The sequence below is a fragment of the Arachis hypogaea genome, chromosome 13 (assembly GCF_003086295.3).
Source record: "Arachis hypogaea cultivar Tifrunner chromosome 13, arahy.Tifrunner.gnm2.J5K5, whole genome shotgun sequence".
Lineage (NCBI taxonomy): Eukaryota > Viridiplantae > Streptophyta > Magnoliopsida > Fabales > Fabaceae > Arachis > Arachis hypogaea.
Window position 1 is genome coordinate 27,135,419 of NC_092048.1, and position 25,775 is coordinate 27,161,193.

The 25,775-nt window shown below is 31.0% G+C and overlaps 1 long non-coding RNA gene across 1 annotated transcript; it reads left to right on the top strand.

Moving 5' to 3' along the window:
* Nucleotides 1-592: 592 nt before the first annotated feature.
* LOC112737813 (uncharacterized) lies at nt 593-13,021 on the top strand. The gene is made up of 3 exons (XR_011870364.1): nt 593-844; nt 11,690-11,797; nt 12,761-13,021. It is a non-coding gene; the product is annotated as an uncharacterized lncRNA (long non-coding RNA).
* The last annotated feature ends 12,754 nt before the right edge of the window (nt 13,022-25,775 follow it).

Below are 25,775 nucleotides of genomic sequence, written 5' to 3' on the forward strand. Positions count from 1 at the left end.
GTAAGTTAAGTAATATGTAATATTCAACAATTTAGAGTACAATAAATAATATTAGTTCCTACATAAAATAAAATAGCATTATTAAATAATGATTACTTTTAAAAGGTTGTTGAACTAAAGAGTCACTTAAACCTAATCAAAATAATAAAATATAAAAAGTGTTAGGACCAACGAATTTTGTGATTTGTAATTATTAATTAGTCATCATTAATGTTTTTAATAGTATGAGATTTTATCTAATAGTGTAAGATTACTCATTTTTTTTTTGTGAGAAAGTCTAGAGGACCATCAATCTTATTAAAATTTGGCCAGCACTTAACCATCAAAAGTAAAATGAGTAATCTTCTACCATTGGATATAATCTTCCACCGTTAAACACACTTATGATGGCTAATTGATAGCTATATATCACAATTTCTGCTGGCCCCTAGCACTCCTCTTACTACAATACTCTCTCCAATGAGATTTTTGGTTTTGTTTATAATAGTAACTTCAACTCTTGAAAAATTTTAAGGGCAACCTATTTACAGAATATGTTGTATATAATAACCAAAGAAAAATTTAAGCATGTATAAAACTTGGTATACTGTGAAATCAATAGAAAGCCCCATGGCTAGGAATGGTGCGACACATGTACCAACAATGTTGATAATTATTGTTTGTTTTGCTATTATTGTTGAATTTCACGGCACTGTTTTTAAACAATTTTGGACTCTGCCTTATTATGTAGCAGCTGAAAATCTAAAAGAATGTTATAAAAAGTGTACGATACTTTATCAGAACAACTCAAAAGAAAAAGAGCAATGCAAAGAAAGATGTCGTGCTAAGTACCTGCAAATTTCTGGTAAAGTATATCTAGGTTTTTGTTAATTTATTTTAGATTCTTTAAGTTCATGTTATCTTATTTATATATATATATTTGATGGGATACATTTCCATTCTTTTATATATGATTGTTGAGAGATTAGTAAATTATCTAGAAAGTATCTAAAATATATATTTATAATAAAAAAATACAAAAATCAAAGAAAAATTTAAGAAATTAAAATCATGATGTTTAATGTAATCATTATAATATATGAAATCAATAATTTAAAAGACTATTTGAATTTTATTTTTTTATTGGACTAATGTTATGTTTGGTTTGTGCTTTATAATTATTCAAGCTAGGAAGCACTGTAGTTCAACTATTAGTGGAGAAGTTATGAGCTCCATATATTTTCCATTAATTGTATGTATTCTAAGGTAAATTATATTAATAAATTATTTTGAGAGTTTAAATAATTTATTCATGTAATTTATCCTACATTTTAAAATCAGAAATAATAGATAGACATTAAAATTTATTATTTTTTACTATTATTTTTAGTCTTCAACCTAATTTTTTTAGTCTAATAATCCAATAATATATTTTAATTTATACTTTTGAACATTAATAACTAAAAGTGATGGCCAAAAACAATAAATTCTGATAACCATTTAGCATTCTTTATTTAAGACCCCATTTGTTTATTATAAGTTTGTCCAAGTTGAAATTTAAACAAATAACCTTCCAACAAATGAAAAGATAACTACTTTGATTCTCTTCTTCACTAATTATAGTTTAACAAGTATTTTGCAGTGTTGATCCTCTTCTTCTAATTGTGAGCTTCATAATTTTTTATTTTCATAAAAAATATTTGGTAGTAATTTAATAATATTTAAAAAATAATTAAAATTATAAGGAAAGAACTTAACATTTTGTAGTGTAAATCATAATTATAAAAATTCTGCCAGACCTATTGGTTCAACAAAAAATCAGCAACCTACCTTGGTGGTCAGACTTGATCAACTATTATACCTAATATATAATAAGCTCAATCAAACTAATTGGTTCACATCGAACCGGTTTTAAATCACTCATCAAACTAGACATTGACCCGCTTGTCCATTAACCTTGCAAACTAAGGCAAATTTTGAAATAATTCCAAAACTTCAATTGATAGTGTTAAATCCATTGACCATAGGCCTTGGTGTCATACCTCCCCATCACTTGACTCTTTGCCAAGTAATCTTTCATATTTTTAAGCCTTAATAATTATACATAATAGATGAAATACTAGTTTATTTTTTATAACTATGGTAAATAGCTTTTGATGATTTTAATCTAACTTTGATATTCTAGTTAACTTTTCTAGGGTGGTTGTGGATGGCTAAATTTTCGAGATAATGACTTATAACATAATAAGATCTGAAACTTGGCAGGGTGTAAATATTAAAGAGAAATTAGTATGTTTTTAAAATATTGACAATTATAATTTACGAAAGAAAATACAAGAAAGTAGTCCAATGATTAATATGACTCGCGTTTTTTTAGATTTTGATAGACCAAACTAGCTTGTTTAGTATACTTGTAGAGGCAAAAATTTGAACCTATATGGGAATTGGTATAACCTACATGTCAAATTAAACATGTTACAAACTTAATAACATTGTTTTGTAACACGTGTAAGGCTGGTAATGAGTGGCACAGAGTAGGATTTAGGCTCAATAATAATTAGGAAAAGTCTAGGGATTAACAACTTTATCAAATTTTGGCCAGTATGTAACCAACAAAAAAAAAGTAAGCCATTGGATGAAATTTTACACCAATCTCACGCCATTAAAAGCATCATTAATGACTATTTGATGGCTACAAGTCACAAAAGTTGCTACTCCCTATCACTCCTCTAATAATTATACTTGCTTATTGAAAATCATTCTAAAATCCTATTCGCATTCTAGAGTCCTATACCCAATTTTATCGATAAAATAAAAAATAGATAATATTTAATCGTAAATTATTTAATAAACATATTAATAATATAAAAATTACCAAATTAAATTTATATTAAAATTAAAAATAACAAAATCATAATTAAATATATGTTAAAATTACAAATGACATAAACATCAATTTATCATCAAGTTTTTTTAAAATTAATAACATATAATAATAAAATAATTGACTGAGTGATTCGAAAAAATTGTACAAAGCAAAAGAGATGTGTTCCATCCCACAATTTATTCTATATGTATAATATTTTTACAAATTACACTAATATATTAGAAGGTTCGGATAGGTCTAGTAGAATTAGACCTAAACTTTAACTACTCTATCTAACCTTTAACCGGCTCCACCTACAATCCTACTTGAATGGGTTGGATTGAAATGAATTTACGTAGATATAATTAGTGTTGCCAATCCTAAACACATCATCTATTATTAGGTCATTTTATTTTGTCACATGTTAAGTAAGATTGTATTTGATTTATGTATGGGTGAAGACATAAATATAAATACATAAATATTGAAAATATAGACATAATGAAACACAAGATTATCATTTTGTTTAGTAATTATGCACAAAACAGAATAATAAATTACAAATATCAATATTATCCTTATCACGAAAAAAAAAATTACCACCACCACCACTATCGCTTCTTTCTTCGTCACCATCACCAACATTTTACCATAATTTACAATAGAGAAATACTATCACTCACTTTGACCAACATTTTTTATTATGTCATTCTTCATCAATACAAATCAAACAAAAAAATATCATTAAAAAATAAAATAAAATAATTTTTTTTTATCCAAAATTCAACCAGATTTATTATATTCATCAGATCTAGACTTACATGCCTCTGAAAAAAAAAGATTTGAAAGGTAGAAATAGAGGTGAAGCTCCTTCATTGTACAAATTCACCTTTTTTGAATTATGGGAAAAATTTTAAAGAATGAAGAAGATGAAAAGTGACAAGTAGTGGAAATAAGGAAAAGAGAGGTGGCACTGAGGAGGGTTAGAGAAGAGACAAAGGAAAGAGAAAAGATAGATGCAGGCAAAGATAAGAAAGAGAGAGAAAAAAAAGTTGTGAAAGGATAAAAATTGGAATTATAAAATTTAATTAATAATAGAAGTGAAAAAATTTATGTCTTAATTTTTGTATTTTAATGTCTCAATAAATTAGTAGTACACAAATTTTATATATTTGTATACTATTATGTACTACTGTGATTTTTCTTATTTTATGTTTTTGAAAATTAAACATAGAACATGAGTGTGTCATTGTGTCTCATAATTTAGTGGATACACTCACTAAACAAATAATACCTAATGTCACATGTTATCCCTCCATTAATAGAATTAAGATAGAAAATGTTTTAGAGATTAAGGTGAATCATGATTGTTTCTTATAAAGAATGTATTGCTATTTCAAACTGATCACAACCAAAATAACGCAAATTTGTACCCACAAGTACTAAATTGAGCATTAACAGCATAATAATATGGTAAAATTTTTAAAGTTTGTATAAAACTTGACCTAGCATAAACTTGTGTGTAGTAAAACAAAGAATATATAATTAAGAATGATGTCACACATACTTTAGTGAAGGTTTTCAATGATTTAGAGGAGATTAAATCTAAGACCACTTTTTAAGTTTTTAAAATTTGTCCCCAAAACAGATTTAAAAACATGTTACAGCTAAGTCTAATATAACAATTGTGCGAGAGACAAATTATTTTTATCTCATAATGAACGTAGTAAAATAGAGCAAATAACAGAAGTTTGTACCATCATATATCCTGATTCAGTCACTTAGTGTAATATGACCTACATCTAGTTTAGGAGTGACAATGGATACGGTAGGATAAGGTTTGGACCAAACTCTAACTCTACCCATTCTCAACTCGTGGGTATCCGACCCTACCCATTCTCAATCTATGGGTATCCGACCTTACTTGTGGGTTACCAAAAAGATGCAACATTATTATATTATCTGATGAGCATGCAAATTAAAAATTTAACACAAACAACACAATTATCTCACAAATAACACAATCATCCCATAAACAACATAAAATATCAAATGTTCAATTCTACATAAAAGTCTTTACTAAAATTAATAACAAACACAAATAAAATCATTGTAAGTTCATGAGCATTCCATTTGCAACAACAATACCATCACTAGTCTATAACATTAGATACAACATCATCATCATTTATAGTTTGATAATCAAATATTTCACCTATAAATCAATATTTATTAATCAATCTATATATAAATTTAGCATTAATATAAACAAATAAAAAAGTTAAACCATAAATAATCTCTTTGATGATATGCTGCCTATAACCAGTTTTGATTACACATAAGAGTTTTCATGGTATCTTCATGAAGATTACCACGATGAGGAGCAATTACTCGACCACTCGTGCTAAAAGAAGACTCAAAAACAACTGTAGACACAGGGATGACAAATATATCTCTCACAAATCTTTGAAGGGTTGGAAACCTAGCCCCATTCACTTTTCACTAAGCTAAAATATCAAAGTCGACACTCAAAGGATGAACATCTTCCTCTATATAATAATCAAATTTAGTCTTCACAAATAAACTATTTTCCCTCCTCGTTTGTTTGATACAACTGATAAGCAGCATTATTATCTTACTTTGCATTCATCTGTAGCTCTTATGTAAAATTCTCAAATGCATTACTTGAATTAGATGCATTTTGTTGGTATCCATGAAGCAAGTCATAGTATATGAGTGAACATTCTTTTCATGATAAAACATGTTAGCATAGAATTCTCTAACCAGGTCAGGCTACATTGGTTTCTAATATTGAAAAGGTGATTCCAATAAAAAAAAACTCCATATTAGCAATCAAATCGAATCCTTTTATAGCTAAAGTAAAAGAGGACAGTTTACTACTATAACCCTATAAAACTCATAGTTCATGCTTGAAGAAAAATGAAGTGGATCTTATGAAGCACAGACATAGACAAGGACATAATAGATGACACGATACAGAACACAGCGACACACCAATTCTAAAAAATTGTCGAACATAAGGGCACATGTATATAAATGATATATATTTATTAATATTAAATTAATAACTATTTTAAAAAATAACCGTATGATATGTATTTCTTTCTAAAGTATATAGGTATTCAAAAGATAAAATCCTAAACTCTTATGTTTTAATAGAGTTAGTAAGTTTTGTACATCACATGCACATACAAAAATTATCTAAAGTCATACTATTTCTCCATTATATATGGTTGATATCTTTATCATTAGAAAAAATTACTTTGTTCAACTCCAGTTCATCAAGAGAAAGGTGAGCAACTCTAAAAATACAATTTTCTTCATCAATTGGTGGAAACTCATCTTCAGCAATATCCCACATCATAGTTTTTTTTTCATTGTATTGTGGAGTTTTTCTTAAAAGAAGATGAAGAGTAGTGTGGACAAATACTAAATTTTCTAACTTTAGGCTTCACATTGTTTCTTTTTAGTGAATATATAAAGAAACAAGTGCTCCAATTTCTTTCACAACAAGAACATGAAGATAGTTGCCCAAGTAGCCTAAGATCAATTGGTTGAAAAAAATTTTGCTTTATCACGATGAATTAGCCACCAAAATTTTGGATTGACTATGCCTCTATCACTCAAGGAGTCATAATCATCAAAGACCCCTCTACCATAAAAAAAAGTTTGCAAATTCAATGTTTATATTCTCCTCATCAAGGATCCTCTCTTCTTTATTAAGAAAACACATCTTCAAGTATTTAACTCTCTCATTAATGATCTTAATATCTTGATGAGGAGAAATTTGTGTATGGTCTTTTCTAAACCATTGGTGGCTATAATACCTATATAATTAGTGGTTGAGAAAAAATAGTAGTAATTCAATTATCTTTACTTAATACTTATAAATAGAAGATATAAATTATAAATGTAAAGGGTTACCTTGGATTCCATGAATGTGCTAAACGATGAAGGGGTGTACTATTTTTTGTTTATTTTAAATTAATATTGAGTGCACAACATTATAGAAGGATGATGACTCTTGTTCCTCCTTTCTTTCATATAAATATATATAACACTTTTCACTTTTTTGATTATTGAATCCCACATCTCATGAACCAAATGAAGAGTAGGTGCATCCGTGTCTATACTTCTTAAAATATCATAAATAGAATTTGTGAAAGCAAGAACATAATCAATTTTTTGCCACCAATTTTCACTCAATTTTTTTTATAACAAACTCAACTTTGCCAACATTATCTTCCTTGTACGAAGACCACTTCTCACTTATAACCGAGTTCTTGCTTTAACAACCTAAACCTTTTGAGCATTACAATGGTGGAGGCAAATCGAGTTGGAGAAACATTAAGCAACTTCAATATATTAAATTCATTGAATATAGATAACCTCATATATATGATTATTAACAATGAAGTTTTTTATAAAAGATGCATCTTCATCAATTTGAGTAATCCATAAGCATCCTTCATAAATAAAATTGTTCTTCTCTGTATTCTTAGCTGCACAAATATCTTTTAAAACAAAGTTGATAATATGAACAATATAAGGAGTCCAATAAATAGATAAAAATTCAGCTTCAATTAATAAACCAGTTGTTTTACAAACCGGTGCATTGTTAGTCGTAATCTGCACTATATATATTTGAGAGATGAAATTCTCTGATCACATCTGTTATTTGCTTTGCAATATAATTCTTATCCTTGATCTCATATGAAAAATCTACAACTTTCAAAAACATAGGCCCACTTTCAGTCACAGTCATAAAATTAAGAAGAGGTCTCATTTGAGGATCACTCTATCCATCACTTACAATGCTCACTCCCTCTTCACTCCATGAATTTTTGGTAGGTTCTAATATTCTTTTCACATGTTGCTTTTCTTTCTCAAGCAAAGTTGTCCTCAATTTATTATAACTAAGAGGAATATAACCATCAATATAATTATTGACAGCATAAGAAAAAACTTTGATAAAATAAGAATTCTTTGCTGGATGAAAAGGTAATTCAAATAAAAAAATATTCTAGTAATATGTAAATCTGGAGTCTCCCTTGTATTCATATTAGAAGCATTCACTAAAGGCCTAATAGCCTTTCTTTTTCTTGAATCAAGTTCACTTACATTAGATAAAGATAAAAGAGGAATTGACTTAAGCTTTTTACTTTCATGCAACAATGTACCTTCACTATTAAGTTTTTTTTAATTTTTCAAGCTTTGTTGATGTAACTTTTGTACAAAATCTAATTTCGTTTTCTAAAATTTTTAATAAATATGTTTAGTCTAATGTAAGAACCACTGAATAAAACCTTGCAAAATCTACATTAAAACTCAAGATTTTCATCACTTTCAATCTTATATTTCTTTATTACAAATTTTCATAGAGGCTTACCTACACTTTCTTCAAAATCATTTTGAACATTCTCTAAACTCATCTATCACAATTCTACAATAATTTAAGAACAAAAATTACTTTTGCACAATCTAATTCCTTTTGTATGAAATAACAACCACTGAACAATGTAATCACTAGTTAAATGTGAAATATTAGAATTGATAATCACTATCCAAATTTACATCTGAAATTCAATTTTTTTCTGATAGTTTTAGAACTCACTAAGATCCCAAAAAGAAAAATGAGAGCAAACCACAAACAACAAATTAAAACAAAGCCAAAGCAGACTAATACAACAACCAAACATATAACAACTATAATATTATAAACCTTACAGGAATTAATACATCTAGGATCACCATCAAAGCCTTTAATTATCATGAGCAAGGTAACCTACTAAACAATAGCTTACTTTTTTACAGCTAAAAGGAATTAGTAGATTAGGTTCTTGAACAATGATAATTAAGCATCTGTGTGGATGGAACCAAAGAGAAGTATAGAACAAAATAGTACCAAAGAAAAGTAAAGAGCAAATAAGAGGTACAGAACCAAAAATTGAATGACAGAAAAAGAAGTATCCTCTCTTACTTGAAATAAAGGAGGAAAACAGCGACCAGAGGGGCGATGAACATGATAGCAAGCACGGGAGTAACAACAACGAGCACAGTGGAGGTGGTAGCAGTGAAGAAAATATGTTGAGATTGAGCGACTGGAACACTTTGGAGCGTGTACAATGACGAAAACGGGGGACAAACACTCGTACGGCGGCGACAACCAAAGATGGCGGCAGTGACAAAGAGAGAGTGAGACTGTGAGAGTAAGGGGGTGTGACAGTAGGGGATGGGTGGAAGAAGAAAAGTTATGGTTTTTACTACTTTTAAAAGAATTTTACTCATGTAAAATTTGGGGGAGTTCACTTTTGGGTCGTGTCTGCCGTGTCATGTCAGGGTTGTGTCTATGCATCGTGTTCATAAGGTGTCCAACACGCCGACACAATAATTTAGAGATGTGTCTGTGCTTGTGGATCATAGTTAGAGTGAGGGAGTTTAGCGAAGTGAGATTTTAAAGTAATAGGGTCGAAATCATCAAGTTTCTCTACAGAGTGAACAATGGAGTGAGGGTTACCTCTTTTCGAAATCATCAAGTTTCTCTACAGAGTGAAGAGGAGGAGAGATTGGTGGTTCTTCCTCTATCATAGGATGCTTCCCTTTGGCAACACTAGGACGAGATGGTTTTGCTGCCTGAGACGCTCCCGTCGATCGAGGTGTAGTAGTTTTGGTTTGTGCCATAAGTTCAAGATCAAGAGGAGATGGAGATAAAGAGTGAGTGAATGTGAATATGAGTGTAAGCAGGCTGAGAAGGGGTTAGTTTTCGAAGATATTCAGGGATATTCGGGTGCATTTAAATGAATACTCATCTTTTTATAGTAGTTTTCTTTCTCATCTTATTAAAAAACAAAAAGATATTTTAGTTTTCAATAAGATATTTTGGGGATGGGGAGCAGGGGAAGGTCCCTGTCCTGATAGATACCTATTGCCATCCTTAACCATAAGCCATAATTAGATGTACTAAGAACGTATTTAATGATTCTTTTTACAGCTGAAAGATGAAACTCCTTTTGTTGTGATTGAAATTTAAAACAAATTCTAACACTTTGTACAATGTCCGGTCTACAAGAAGTAAGATACATAAGAGAATCAATCAATCCTTTATATCTAGTTTCATCCGCATCTTTTTTATTTTCATCCTTGTCCAACCTTAAGTTTGAGTACATTGGAGTTCTCATGATCATGGGATTTGATTTTTTCAACCCAAATTTTTTAACCAATTCTTTGACATATTTTTCTTGGCACACACTTGATAAATGTCAGGGCTGAGTATCAATTTTGATAAATCGAATCTGATCTCGGTAAACTGTGAGCAAGGATGGATTCATCAGGCGTGTGGCCTACTGGGGTGCCAGCAAGCTGTTTTACCTGTTAGATACCTCGGGATTTCTTTAGGAGCAAATATCCGTTTGGTGAAGACTTGGAAACCAATCATAGAGAAGGTGGAACAGAAGCTAAGCTTATGGAAAGCAAAGGTCCTAAATAAAGCAGGTAAACTTGTCTTCATCAAATCGGTACTAAATAGCCTACCCATATATTACCTGAGTTTGTACAAGATGCCCAAGGCGGTGGCTGATAAGCTGATTGCATTACAAAGGAGCTTTATGTGTGGTGCAAGGAGGATGGTAACTGTGGTATACCTTTGGTCAAGTGGGAGCTGGTCCAGGCTCCGAAAAAGGCTGGGGGTTTGGGGGTTGGGGATGCAGTGCTTCGAAACACAGCATTCTTGTTTAAGTGGTGGTGGCGGTTTTCAAAGGAGAAGTGCCCACTGTGGAAGAAGATTGTTTGTTCGTGCAACAAGTTGAACCCGAATGTAATGTTAGCAAATCAACCTTTACCGATAAGAGGAGGACCCTGAAAAGACATATGTCAGTTGAATATGAACGACCAACATGTTCGAGAAAAAATGGTTAGTGGCCTGGCGATGGAAGTTGGTAATGGGAGCTTGTCTTTCATACCAAATTCTAGGAGTTTGTCTCAAACCATAAAGAACTTTTGAAAGTTAAAACTTGATTTGAAAATTCTACATTTTCAAACTTGGAAGGTTGAACCACATATACTTCTCCGCCTATGATGTCATTCAAGAATACATATTTTACATCCATTTAAAATAACTTAAACCCTTGGTGAGCGGCATAGACAAGTAGTAGTTTTATGACTTCCATCTTAGTAATCGATGCAAATAACTCATCAAAATCAATTTCCTCTTCTTGATCATAACTTCGAACCACAAGTCTTGTCTTATTTCTAGCTATGCTACCACTATTTTTCAACTTGTTTTAAAAAATTCACTTGATTCCAGTCATTTTCTTTCCATTAGAATCAAATACAAATGTCCATATATTGTTTTCTCAAATTGTTACAGTCCCTCTTCCATAGCCTTCACCCATAAGGAATTGCCAAATACTTCCATATTTTTATGTTCAATTTGAGAAATTAAAATCATGTTATTTTATTCAATTATTTTTTTTAAGAAGATCTAGTTATGACACTTTGTGATAGATCTCCAATAATAAAATCTTTTAAATAGTTCTTTAAAAGTTTCCATTCTCTAGTTCTGCATAAGAAACACTAATATTGGATTGTGTTTTTGTCACTCAATATTTAATATAAACCTACACACAATACATTTTATCAAATAAATACTTAGGGTTTTAAATTCAACTAAATATAATATGTTTGTGATCGTCAAACTGAATTATTATTTTCTAAGCTCAACACTTACTAATCTTGATGATTGGAGTGTTAATTAGTTATTTATTTTATCGAATTGCATTCCTAATATCCTTTCACTCCATCTTAATATATGTTAGTATGTTACAGATAATCCTCTAAAGTTATGTATACTTGAGTGCAAGAAACGCCATCCAAGCCCAATGCCGTTTCAGAAATGCAGAAAGAAATGTTATGAGACATTCCGGCAAAATCCTGGTAATCACTTTGAGCTTATATTATCTTATATGAATCTAAAATAGTTCCTGACAATTATTTCGAAAGACAACAAAGTCTTTAACAAAAAAAACTCAACTCGACTCCTGACAATTATTTTAAAAGGACAACGAGGTTTCTGTACCAAAAAAAGTCAATGTTGTTTTTTTTTGCGCAAAGGCTAACCAATCCCAAAAAAAATATCAAAAACTGGATTGGATTTTTTTTTTTTGAGAGCCTCGTTGTCCTTTCGAAATAATTATCAGAGGTCGGATGGAATATTCACTCTAAACTTTTACTGTTTTTATTTTCATGAGATAAATGAATATCAAAAAACTATTTAAATAATTCATTTATAGTACACCCCGTATAACTGAAATTGAATATATTAAATAAGTACTTTGAAATAAGTACTTCAAAAGCATAATCTAACATAAATTTATGATATTAGTACAAAATAAAGGACTAATGACTTGTGATAATAAATAGCGAATTTAATTATTTTATTGATATCTATAGTTTTATCAAATTTATAATTAAGTTTTTATATTTTTTTTAATTAAATTTTTATATTATTTTTGATGTTGTAATTAAATTCTTTCTAATATAAAAATTATTAGAGTTAACTAAATAATTTTGTATAAATTAAAGATATTTATAATTAAAAATTTAATTAGATCTTTGATCACATATTTTTTTAAAAAATTATTTTATTAATTTTAATATTTTTACATAAAAATAATATAATTACAAAATTAAAAAGTATAAAAATATAATTAAAAAAATATAAAAATTTAATTAAAAATTTAATAAAATTATAAAAATTAACAAAATAATTAAACTTAAATAGTGTGACACAAGCACAAGTAGTGTTGATGATTTTAGTGGTTATCTGATTTTTTTCCGTTGTTGAATTTCATGGTACTATTACTAAAATAACCTTAGGCTCATCTTGTTATATTGCAGATGATGCTCGGAGGGATTGTGTCTATAGATGCATGGTAATATTTGGGAATGATAAGATAATGTTCGAAGAATGCAAAAAGGGATGCTATGATACATTTCCGCCAACACTGAAATAAGTAAATATGTTATACTGTATTTTTTTTTTTTTAAATTTGTGACGAGTCTTTCTCGGTTTATATTTTCTTTTGCGAATATTTGATGAGTAAGAGATTAATGAATTATTAAGAAAGTATGGACGGTGAACTAATAACCATCACATAAGAGTCAATATTTTTCAATAGTTGATTTCATTAAAAGATTTGTTTGATATGAGCTTAGTCGAAAAAAGTAAAAAAAACATTAAACACTTGAAAGTTGAAACAGATTATGAATTGAAATTGATTTGCAATGTTGATTATGTGGGCATTTAATGCTTTGATTATGATATTTTGTGGTCATCATATGCGTCAATTATCATGAGTCTTACATTTTAATTGTAATTTCTATGAAGCAATTTACTTTGGCTGCGCTACATAAATAAAAGAGTTCATCTATCATGTATCTTAAAGGTATAGATTAAAATTATAAATTAAATTTTTTTTTTATAAAAAATACAAAAAGTTTAATTTTTAATATATTTATTTTGTAACTATTAAATAAAAAATTTAAATTTTTTTATTAATAATAAACTTATCATATGTCTTAAGAGCACATACTATAACTAAACTCTAAATAAAAATACATAATTAATAACACTTACACTTATAAAAAAATATAAATTACTCTCTTAATTTAATTGACACAATTAATCTTATATTTTAATCCTAAAAAAATTTTAAATCACCTTAAAATATTTTATAAAAAATAAAAACATCTTAATTTTGATTAGTCTCTATTTATTAAAAATAAAAAAATTTCAAAATTAGTAGTGTGTGACCTATAAAATAAAATAATAAATAATAAATTAACACTAATTCATTGATTATAGATATTATGTGTTTAAAATTATAGATGTTATACGTATAAAATTATGTTAAATTAAAAAATTTAACAACTTCATTCTATTATACAACTCGTATTTTACATATAGACTATTATAAAATAAAAAAATAAAATATAAACAAAAATTAAGAAATATATTTTTAAAAGTAATTATTAACTCATTATATTAAAATCAATAAATAAATGAATGTTAAATAAAAATTATTAAAATAATCAAAATCATCACCTATTAATACACATATAAAATAATTTAAAATATACAATATATAAGACACATAGTTTAAAATTTGTAATATTAATTGTATAAATTTGTTAATTGTGGATATTATACTAATGAAATTATGAATGTTATGAGCACAGAATTATAAATATTATTAATATAAAAGTATAAATGTTATATGTACCTAATTACAGATATTATTATGTGTATTAACTTATAAATATTATGAGTAAATTTGTAAATTGAATAAATTAATTTAAATATTTGTTATTCTTTTTTTAAATTTAATTATGATAAAATTTAAAAATATATATGATATTAAAAAATCAAATTAAAATAAATCATTCCACTTTAAAAAACATGAAACAAATTTTCAAATTATCGAGGAGGATGACTTAAAAATTATATGATGATTTAAATGTACAATGCCCTTAAAAATTGGATTAAAATAATTTAAAATTATAATTTATTGGTGCACATGTGAAATCATTTGAAATATACAATAATATATAATTTAAAATTGAGTAATATTAATTATAAAAATCTGTTAATTATAGAAATTATGCGTATGAATTTATGAATATTACATAATAAATAAAAAATTTACTTTTATTATTATAATATAAATTAAATGTTATAATATCAATTATATGTATTTATTTAATAAAAATATAAATTAATAAATGTATATGATTATAATATGCTATTTAATATATGCAATTAATATTTTTATATACAATAAATATTACAGTAAAAAAAATAAAGCACATAAAAAGATAATAGATAAACATTACTCATTTCATAAAGTTAAGAACAGAAAATTTTGGCTATTTTTAATTCCCAAACTTTTTCGATAAAGTAATCTGAAATGGACTTTACTACAAGCTAAGTGTTTATTAAGGATCTATTCCAGTTAAAATTTAATTTAAATGTTGTTCTAATGGGAAAAAAATTTTGAGCACTTTGACAACATTGCAAAGCAATTCCTAGTGCTGGTTTTGAATGCATATAGCTCTCATATTTAAGAACTTACTTCTGTATCATGTGTTTCAGATATGTTTTAGGTTCTCATCGTATCTAATTCGAAAATTTTTTATAATAAAAAAATATTAATAAAAAATTCTGACTATTTTTATTTAGAGTAAAGTATCATTTATTCCCAACGTTTAAGGTAAGTCTCAAACCTGTTCCTAACATTTTAAACGTTCTATTTGTATCCCAAACATTTCTAAATCGAGTCAATGTTGTCCTACCGTCCAAATTACTAAAATTTTGTTAACGGCGTTGCATACGTGGAGGTTAGTATACACGGTGGCAGGGCGTTTGTTGTTACCGTTATTGAATTAAAAAGAAAAGAAAAAATAAATAGATAAATGTGAAAATAGGGTCCTCTTCAAAACCGTAATTTCAAAATCGTCTTCTTCTTGCTGCTGCAGCTTCTCTGAAGCTCGATTTCCTCTACTTGAAAAAAGATGGAGTATGAAGCATGCCAATCTAAAGCGACGCAAAGCAGCAAGCTGGCGACACGAAATAGAAACCAAGCACGTCAAAGGAGGATAACTTGCTACTGGGCGGAGGTTCTAGGGTTGCGTTAACTTTAGGGTGAGGTTTAGCCATATGTTTATTTGTTGTTGAGTTATATGTTTTGACAATCTGTGGGTGTGACTCGGTTGTCTGATGTTTGGTCTAGATTGAAGAAGAATGCGGCTATTTTGTATGGGCAGAACCAGAGGAAGATCCTCCACAAGTTTCAAGGTTAAGAATGAAGGTCATAAATTTGAAGGGCAAATTGAATAAGGTTGAGTTCAGGTTCATGGTTGCAGTGGGAGTTGCTTTAGTTGGATGGACAGTTGTACTAATATTGGTTTGTGAAAAAACAACCACCACCAAATTTGGAAGACTTTTACTACAATGATATTGCTGGAGATGATGAGATTTAGGAGAAAATGATTAGATCCCTAACTTGTGCTCTGTATTTTGGCTTAGAAATAGCAGTGATGTTGAACTGATTGGTGTTTTATTGAACTCAATGAAATTGTAATGAAATGATATTTTGTTGAATTAAGTTTGATGAAAGGCTAGATTGTGCAGCTGCAATGTTGTTTTATTGAACTCATCTGAATTGTGAAAATGAATTGAATGAAATGAAGTGTTATATTTTGCATCCTATTTAAATCAAGCAAGTCATGAGCATAACAACAATCAGAACTCTAACATATTACTTAATCATTAACCATAACATTGTCATTGGCTACAACCACAACAGATTCACAGCAAAATAATAAAACAAGAGCTACACATTTTGCTCCACAATAACGGTCTGAGATAACAAACTATAGTCTTTAAACTAGTTTTCACACATTATAATGATACTAAAGAGAAGTCTTTTACTTCCAAATAACATAAAACGGCACACATCGTAATCATCACATCTTTTTCCATGCTTTGGGAGGTGTCCTAGCCATGAACTTGAGTTGGGATATGCTGACGTGCTTCGATGGGCTTGGCAGCACCCTGAGATTGTTGTGCTTGGCAGCACCCTTGAGTTGTTGTCCAGAATTATTGTTGTATGGGGTCAACTTAACCTTCTTTGAAGTAGCCTGCGATTGTTGGGAACTCACATCATTGGCAAATGATTTTCTCTTTGGCCTTGACGTTGTGGTCTTCTTTGAAGCAGCTTGTGATTGCTTAGAAGCCTGACTAGAGATAGTACTAGAGATAATGCTAGAGATAGTGCTAGAGATGATTCTTGAAGCTCTTCTTGTAGATCCAGGAACTTTGTTTGCCTAGTTAACAGCCACAATACCACATTATAATCTTTGAATGCAATTCATAAAAATGAAGCCCGAACCAGAAAAAAACCAAGCAAAGTACTCACTGACGCAGTTGCAGCTACTTTGCGCTTATTTGGACACGTCCGTTTGTTGTGACCTCTAGCAAAACAATAAGAGCACTTCTGATTCTGCCCTTCGCGAGATACTCCTCTCCTAGTTGGGTTCTCATCTGCAGCTTTATTCCGTTTCAGTTTAGGCCTTCCAATGAGTTTTCTGTAGATTGGTGGCAAAACGTCATCAAATTGTGTCTTCTCTCACCCTTTGTAAAATGCCGTTAACGAAATTTTAGTAATTTGGACGGTAGGACAACATTGACTCGATTTAAAAACGTTTGGGATACAAATAATACGTTTGAAACGTTAGGGGCAGGTTTGAGACTTACCCCAAACGTTGGGGACATAAATAATACTTTACTCTTTTATTTATTTTCCTATCATCACCGTATCTACTTCTACTATCTCCGACACAATAGTAAAACAACGATAACGAAACCTTATTCCATTGAACGGAGTTATGTATGATGCAATAACAACTAACTAAAACCAAATGTAGTAAAATCTTATGCAATAACTCCTAAATAATTTTGGCAAATACAATATTTGATAGGGTGACAATAGTATGTGGAGCGGTAGGTACCTCACCTACCTCTACCTGTTTAAGGTGGGTAATTAGTTGATCAGGTGCAAGCCATCCTCATAGATGACGCCTGACTAGTCTTTTTTTTAATATTTAGAGAAAACAAATCGATTCTTGACATTTTTATTTGTGGATATTTAAATTTTTAAGGATTTAAAAATATATTTAACTTTTTAACCTTTTTAAAATCTGGACATATCGATTTATGATTCTAATTTGTCTAATTAAAAACTCTCTATGTATCCGTATCAACCAAGTCAGTACAATAGGAGTCACGTTTGATTTTTCCGTTGAATCTGACAGAACCAAGTGAAAATGAGGAATCGATATGTCCAAATTTTAAAAAGGTCAAAGACTTAAATGTATTTTCAAATCCTCGAGTACTTAAATGTCAATGACCTATTTATCCTTTTCTCTTATTTTTATTAGTGTTTATTTTTATGCTTAAAATATGTACATTTTTATAGATTAATTGTTGTTTTTAACTAAAATATGTACATTTTAAAATTTAATTTTATTTGCGGTTATGAGGACATATAAGAGCTAAACGGATCTATACAAATCAAAATAAAATGTGATAAAATCGGATAGGATAAAAATATACATCTATTTTTTTTTTCGTAAAAAAATTTCGAGGACATCATCGATTTGATGGAGCACGTGTAGAATCTCACCCAGAGCCTTTACCAACAAGCTCAGTAGCTACAACAGTCTAAAGAGAGGTATAACGAGATCCTCATACACGTGTCAAACACAGATTTTATCAGGTTGGAGCTTAAACATGAGCTGGAGCAAATTCAGCAGATGCGCCCTGGTGGCAAAGGTGTTGCTGGAGGGGCACCAATATCACCGCCTAGACCGCCGCCTTAGTAGGACCAGTGGAATGGCGACGACGACTATCAGTATCCGTAGTGATTAAGGTTTTGTTCTGCTCTATTTGATTGTATCTTATTTATTTGACTTATTATTTTATATGTACACTTAATATTTAATAAAATTCTTATTTAATTTATATTATTTAGAATTTGACTATTAATTGTGTATTGAATTTAGGTTTAATTACTCTGTTGGTCCTTATAGTTTCACCAAATTTTTAATTAGGTCCCTATACTTTTTTTCCATTCAATTGGGTCCCTACACTACTTTTAATTTTGTAATTACGTCCTTTTCATGTTAAAAATGTTAAAATTAACATAATATTTTTACCACAATGCATGCGGTCAAAGATTTAATTAAGTTTTTAATTATAAATACCTTCAATTTGCGAATAAATATTCAGTTAACTCTAATATTTTTTACACTAGGAAGGACTTAATTACAAAATTATAGTAGTGTAGGGATCCAATTGAAAGGAAAAAAAGTATAGGGACCTAATTAAAAATTTGGTGAAACTATAAGGACCAACAGAGTAATTAAACCTTGAATTTATCATTGGATTTATCGGTGAAAAAATCCGACGATAAATGGCGCGAAATAATATAGTGTGGCACCAAAATTACTGGCAAAAAATTTTCCCCAGTAGCCAAATATATTTTGGGTCAAAGAATCCGTTGCAGAATCCACCAATAATTACCGTCAAATTCACGAGGATTATATCATCGGAATTTTTTTAACGGTAAATTTGAAAAATCTGACAATAATAGTTTATTGGGCAGATTATTTTTGTTATTCCGCCAATAAACTCGACGATATTCAGTGTTTTTCTTGTAGTGCATCATTTATTTTTTGAAAATAAAAAAGGTAAAATGCATTAGTAGAGAAATCTCACAATGGTTCTCATGAATAACGATAAACTCGATGATACTTACCTTGGATTTGCAAGTAGTTTGCAAAACTCAAGCTCATGTATTTGATTCTAACTCTGACAGAAGTTGGAGACTTCAACTAATAAGCAAAAATGGAGGCAGATGAAGCGTCGAAACAATGTTGTTGACTGTGGTTCTAGCTACAGTGGAGAAACCAAGTTTTTCCTCTCATCAGATCCACCAATATCCCTAACACCACTCTTGTTCTCACCTTCCAGAACCATGTCTTCTTCTCGTCCTCTGCCGCCACCTCTACAGAAACAAACGCAGAATGGACGTCTGATGACCTTTAGGTCTTGTAGTGACGTGTAGTGTTGGGTAGATTAATATCTTCAATGAGGGCTCTGATATGGCTGCTTTGTGGATGATCACTAATAGAGGTGCAGAATTGAATGGAGCTTGATGTTGATGGCGTCGAAGGACGAGGTGATAGAGGCATCCTAGGTGTGGACGGCGTGGATGGCGAGGGAGGAGAAGGAGTAGAGGGTGAGGAGGTGGGAAGAGGGAGAGGAGATGGTGGTTGCAATTAGATTAGGTATAATTTGGGGAGGGGGGTTTAAATGATGCCATATCATTACTCAGTATACCATCTACCCATTTTTCATTTGCAACCTTAGCCAATTTCGTTGATGGAGAGATCCTTCTTTACGTATGAGCACTTTTGTAATGTTTTTAAATTTATTAAGGATATTTTTATTAACAAAATTTGAGGATATTTTTGTTAGCGTAAAAAATTTTTGGAGGCGTTTTTGTGGTTAACCCTTTTGAGGTTTTCTACTTAACCAAACCAAATTACATACGAAAGAGCAAAATTTTTTATCCAACCGATAATCTGATTCAATTTTTAGAATTATGATTGGTTGTCAGTTGAAGTCGTACTTCAGAGATGAATTGTTTGCTCGTATTCGATTTTGAGGTTATTTAAGATTTTCTCAAGTTCTTATTTCACCTAATTTACTTATATTATTTATAAAAAAATTTCTTAGTACATTAAACACTTGAGTAAACATAGATAACAATTAATTAAATTATTAATTTATATAATGCTAGGTTACCAATATTTTTAAACCAGCATCAGCCAACTTTTTACAAATTAGAATTTATATTAAATTATAGATCCTAAATCATAAACCCATCATTTTAGACCTTAAATTATAAACTCTTAAATAAAGTTCGTCTAATGTTGACTTACTAAAAATTGATTATCTAAATTTTTCTATTAAATTGTATTTAAATTCCTTAATAATTAAAACTCAATTTAAGGTACTGTAGGATTAACCTTTTTACTTGTCTGAAATAAGTTGATGATGCATTTCCAATTTAGAAACAACTACATAAACTACAATTAGATCAATGACAAATAATTTAAATTCAAGTATAATGAAAATATAATATTGTTTACAAATCTATAACAAACAATATCAGAAAGAATGATGTAGCTATCATGAAAGTATCTTAAACAATTGCAAAACAATTGCAAAGTTTGAACAATTACATAAATTGAATTTTCCAAATAACAAAACAAATTAACAAACAACTATAACAAGAACAAATTCACAATAAGTTATATACCTGAACTCATGAGGAAGAGGTTGATGAAGTTAGTGTCTTGGACAGCAAAAGTTGGCCCAGAAGAACAAAATCATTTTAGAGAAAAGATGATGTGCACTGGTGGGCTCATCGACGATGAAAAGAATTTGATCGCTGGAGAAAAAAAAAGTTAGTATCATGATGATAATATGATTCAAGTTGGCTGACGAAAGACCAGGTTGAGTAGAAGGGAAAGGTACTGATAATATAAAGAAGGCAGAGCAGAAAAGAATAAGAGATGACAAAAAAGAAATGAGAATGACAGACGACAAGGCAAAAAAAAAAGTGAAGTAAAACTAGCAGGCAACGACGAAAAGAATCTAGATAGAAATAAAGGGAAAAACGGAGAGGCGAAGATAAAATGTATAGAATAGAAAAAAAATAGTCATAGATAGTATACCATACGAGAGAGCTAACAGGTATTTGTAAGGAACTAAGGATTAAAAATGATAGTTTATCATTATATATATGCTTGTGTGTTTGTGGGTGTCATGAATATCGAACATGGCAACTATTACGCATACCCACCCTATACTAGTAATATTGAAATTTTAAGTATATCTGTTTCAAATTTAGAGGCTAATTTTTTTTTTTTTGCAGAAAAGCTCTGCATACAAGCCTTAATGGCTTGTATGCTTTACAAGTTCATTAAGGAATAAACCCAAAAGACGCGCTGCTACACATACGTCCAATACACGCGCTATATAAGATCTCGCGTATATATAACTACCAAAATTTAAAAGATTTATTTCCTTCTTCGTTCTCCTTATTTTCAGATTTGCTCGTTCTTCTTCTCGCGCCTCTTTCCTGCTTCTTCTCAATCGTTCTTTTTCCCTCCTTTCTCACTGGTATATTCTTCGTCATTTACGTTAGTTCCTCTCTCTACAACTCCAGCTTCGTTTTCTATTTGATTTGTTATTTTCTGAAATCAAAGTTTGAACTCGTTTTGAAGATTATGGATGATTCAACCTCAGATTGTCAGCTGAATCAGGGCGAAGTGGATTATGAATTTGAATCTAACGAAGTTCCTGAGGTTTGATTTACATACGATTACTTTGAATTTTGTTGTAGTCATTTGAATAGCATTGTGTAGTTGAATAATTCGTGAACATTGACTGTGAAACTAACATGTTAACATGAATCTGTCGATTGAATGTAATGTATTAGTTTTGATTAATTATCTGGAATTTATAGCAGACGCTCGGGTGTAGATCAAAACTTTTTTGGGTGTATTTTTGCGAGAAGTGTGGGTGTATTTACAGTTTATGGCTTTTTGTGTTATGTTAGCTGAGTTGTTGTCGTTCGGGTGTATTATATCAGACATAATTGGGTGTGTTTTTAGTTTTTGACATGGTGTATTCTGCAGCCTGTGTATTTACAGTTTATGGTTTTTTTTTGTTATTTTAGTTGAGTTGTTTCGGTTCGGGTGTATTATATCAGTAATGATTGGGTGTATTTTTAGTTTTTGACATGGTGTATTCTGCAGCCTCTCTCTGTTGTTGATGACCAGTTTGTTCCGAAGGTTGGAATGACCTTTACCACCCTTGAAGATGCTGAAAAATTTTACAGGAACTACGCCAAGGCTGCACGTTTTTCTACAAGAGTTCGGAGCACAAATAGGAAGGGAAACGAGATTAAGAATCAATTGATTACATGTAGCAGAGAGGGAAAATGGAAATCTAAAATATCTCCGACCGAGAAGACTAATCCGACAGCCGGTTTAAACTGTCCTGCAAGAATTTATATACACACATTGAAGGATGTCGGTGCTTGGATCATTTCAAAGGTTGTGCTGGATCATTCACACCCCTACTGTCCAAGTAAAGCAGAGATGCTCAAACAGCACAGGGAACTAAGCATGTCCATTCGTCGTACAATAGAGAATAACGAGAAGGCCGGTATCAGACCAAGCAAAACCTACCAATCATTTGTTGCGGCTGCGGGGGGTCACCGCGAGTTAAATTTTATCGAAAAGGATGTGAGGAATTACATTACGAGAGAAGTGCGGAATGTTTCCGAACAAGAAGATGCAAAGGAATTCGGAAAATATTTGTTAAGAATGAAAGAGAAGAATCAGAATTTCTTTTTTGAGCTTGAACTCGAGGAGGATCAATCGATTAAGCTGGCTTTTTGGGCCGATGCAAGAAGCAGAGCTGCCTTTGAGTATTTCGGAGACGTTATTTCATTTGACACCACCTACAATACAAACAGGTAACAAACTGTCCCTGTTTATGATGCTAAATTAATGTATTTTTCTGAATCTGCCGCAGAGGTGTATATTGGCTGTTTTTTTGGGTGTATACGAAGCATTTGTTAGGTGTACCTAATGATTTTGCATTCTGCACTATGGTAATTTGTTTCAGGTATAATTTGGTTTGTGGTTCTTTTGTCGGGGCGAATCACCATGGTCAGTCAACACTTCTCGGATGCTCTTTGATGAAAAACAAAGAAATTGAATCATTCAAATGGTTATTTGAATGTTGGCTTCGTTGCATGGGAGGAAACGCTCCGAAAGGGTTTCTCACCGATCAATGCGCATCAATGAAAAGGGCTTTAGAGGCCTGTATGCCAACAACAATTTACCGTTGGTGTATTTGGCACATCATGAAGAAGATACCAAGCAAATTAAACGGGTACAAGGGACATGCAGATATCGAACAAGAAATGAGCCAAGTTGTTTGGAACTCTCATAGGAAAGACTCATTCGATAGGAATTGGAATGATTTTCTGCTGAATTTTGGTCTTGTGGATAACAAGTGGCTTTCAGGTAATGTTTGTTAAAAATCTGCAGCAGAGGTGTAAATTGCATGTTTTTTCGGGTGTATTTATAGTCTGTGTTTGGGTGTATTCTGTAGATCTGTATGAAGACCATCATATATGGGTTCCTATCTATCTGGATCACCACTTCTGGGCAGGGATGAGAAACACACAAATGAGCGAGAGCATACATTCATTTTTTAACAAGTTTATCACCCGGAACAGCTCGCTTATTCAGTTCGTCAAACAATACGATAATTGCCTCGGAAGCCGGGAGCAAGCAGAGAGAGAATCAGATGCTGCAGATTTTCATACGGTCATACCGTGTGCAACCAAATCCTCCATTGAAGCTTAGTTTCAAGATGTGTACACTCATCAAAAGTTTAGGGAAGTCCAAGCGCAATTCAGAGGAAAGGCGAATTGCATCACCAGATTAACGAATTCCGCTCTAGGCTATTCAGTATACGAACTCGGAGAACAAGTTTCCAGCTCAATATTCAACAAGTTTGTGGTTACTTACGACTCAGTTGCAGCCGAGGTAAAATGCCAATGCTTATTATTCGAGTCGAGAGGGATACTGTGTCGTCACGCACTAAGCGTGTTAAGCTTTGAACAAGTAAGCCAAGTGTTACCGAGATATATACTGGAACGATGGAGCAAGAAGGTAAAGAGGCGACACACACACATCAAGAGCAGCCACGATGAGCCACTGTTGGAGCCAAGAAGCAAGAGGTTTGACCAATTGGTTTTTCGTTCGCAAAATATTTGCGAATTTGCATCCGAATCGGAGGAGCTGACTGCAATTCTGCACCGTGCGTACGATAACGTCATGGCTGAGATGGAATCATTAAAAGCCAAAAGGAAGTGGACATCTTCTTTATCCCACGAAGACGCCAACTTGGAATCCGTTAACGAGCTTCAAAGCCCGCCAAGGATTCGAACAAGAGGACGTCCAAAAAATAGGCTAGGTTCAAAGTTGGACAAACAGATCGCAAATGCCACAAAGAAGAAGAAAACGAAAGTTTTAAGCGAGGTAAAAGTAATGTTCTTTAAATTTGTGGTGATTGAGTTTATTTTTCTCGTTAGTAGTTTAGCTAATATGTGAGTTTCTTATATTCAGATAAACTTGTTTGATGCCGCATCAGTGGTGCATTCAAATTCCAGCCAATATCAAAGACATGTTATGAATTATCAGTTCAGGGTACCAGGAGCAGGGGATAACTCTTTGGGTGTATAGTTACAGAATATGGGTGTAAAAGCACTGTTCTTTTGGGTGTATTTTTGTGAATTTTCTTGTGATTCACATTCTACATATAGATACATATATATAATATTAGGGTTCAGGGTTTTAGGGTTTACAGGTTAGGGGTAAGGGTTTATGTTTTAAGTGTTTAGGGTTCAGGGTTTTAGGCTCAAAGCATCAGGGGGGATAGATCTCAGGGTGTATATTCAACTTTCTTTGGGTGTAAAAAATCGCAGGTTATGGGCGTATATTTGATTTGATGTTTCTCTTCATATTATAGTACCTATAATTCATACATTTTGAATACAGCACAGACAGTTTAACAACACAGACAGTTTGGGTGTATATTTAAGCAATCTTGGGTGTATATTAAACTTCCGTTCGATGTAAAAGTTTATAATTTGTGTTTCGAGCTGCCTTGATGTTTTCCTTCATATTTTACCACCTGTAATACAAAGCTTTTGAATACAGCACAGACAATTTAACTATGGAAAAAAATTTCATTGAACAGAAGTTGTTTATAAATGGCAAATTTTTACAACATTTGTTCAATTTACAAACTAGCTAGCAGTTAGATTACTCAGTTTCTATATCAGTAGAATTTATCTGACAAAATGGACTCAATAATACTAAGGATGGCTTGGACAGTCTTATTGCATTACTCGCTCTAATTGCTTGATCTCTCTCTTTATTCATTTCACTGAATAGTATCCGCGAAGCATATTCTACTCTATAGTGGTCCACCTCCTCCTACAATTAAAAAGTATATTCTGTTTAAACAATAATATTAATTCCAGTAAAGTAATACAGAGTTATATAGTTTTAAAGACAGTTACATGTGGCCAATTATCCCATTCATACTTCGCCCTTTTAATGTTTTCGGGCTCAATTAACTCAAGCCACTTCATAACGTAAATAGCACAGTCATAGCTGAAAACGAAGAAAATAA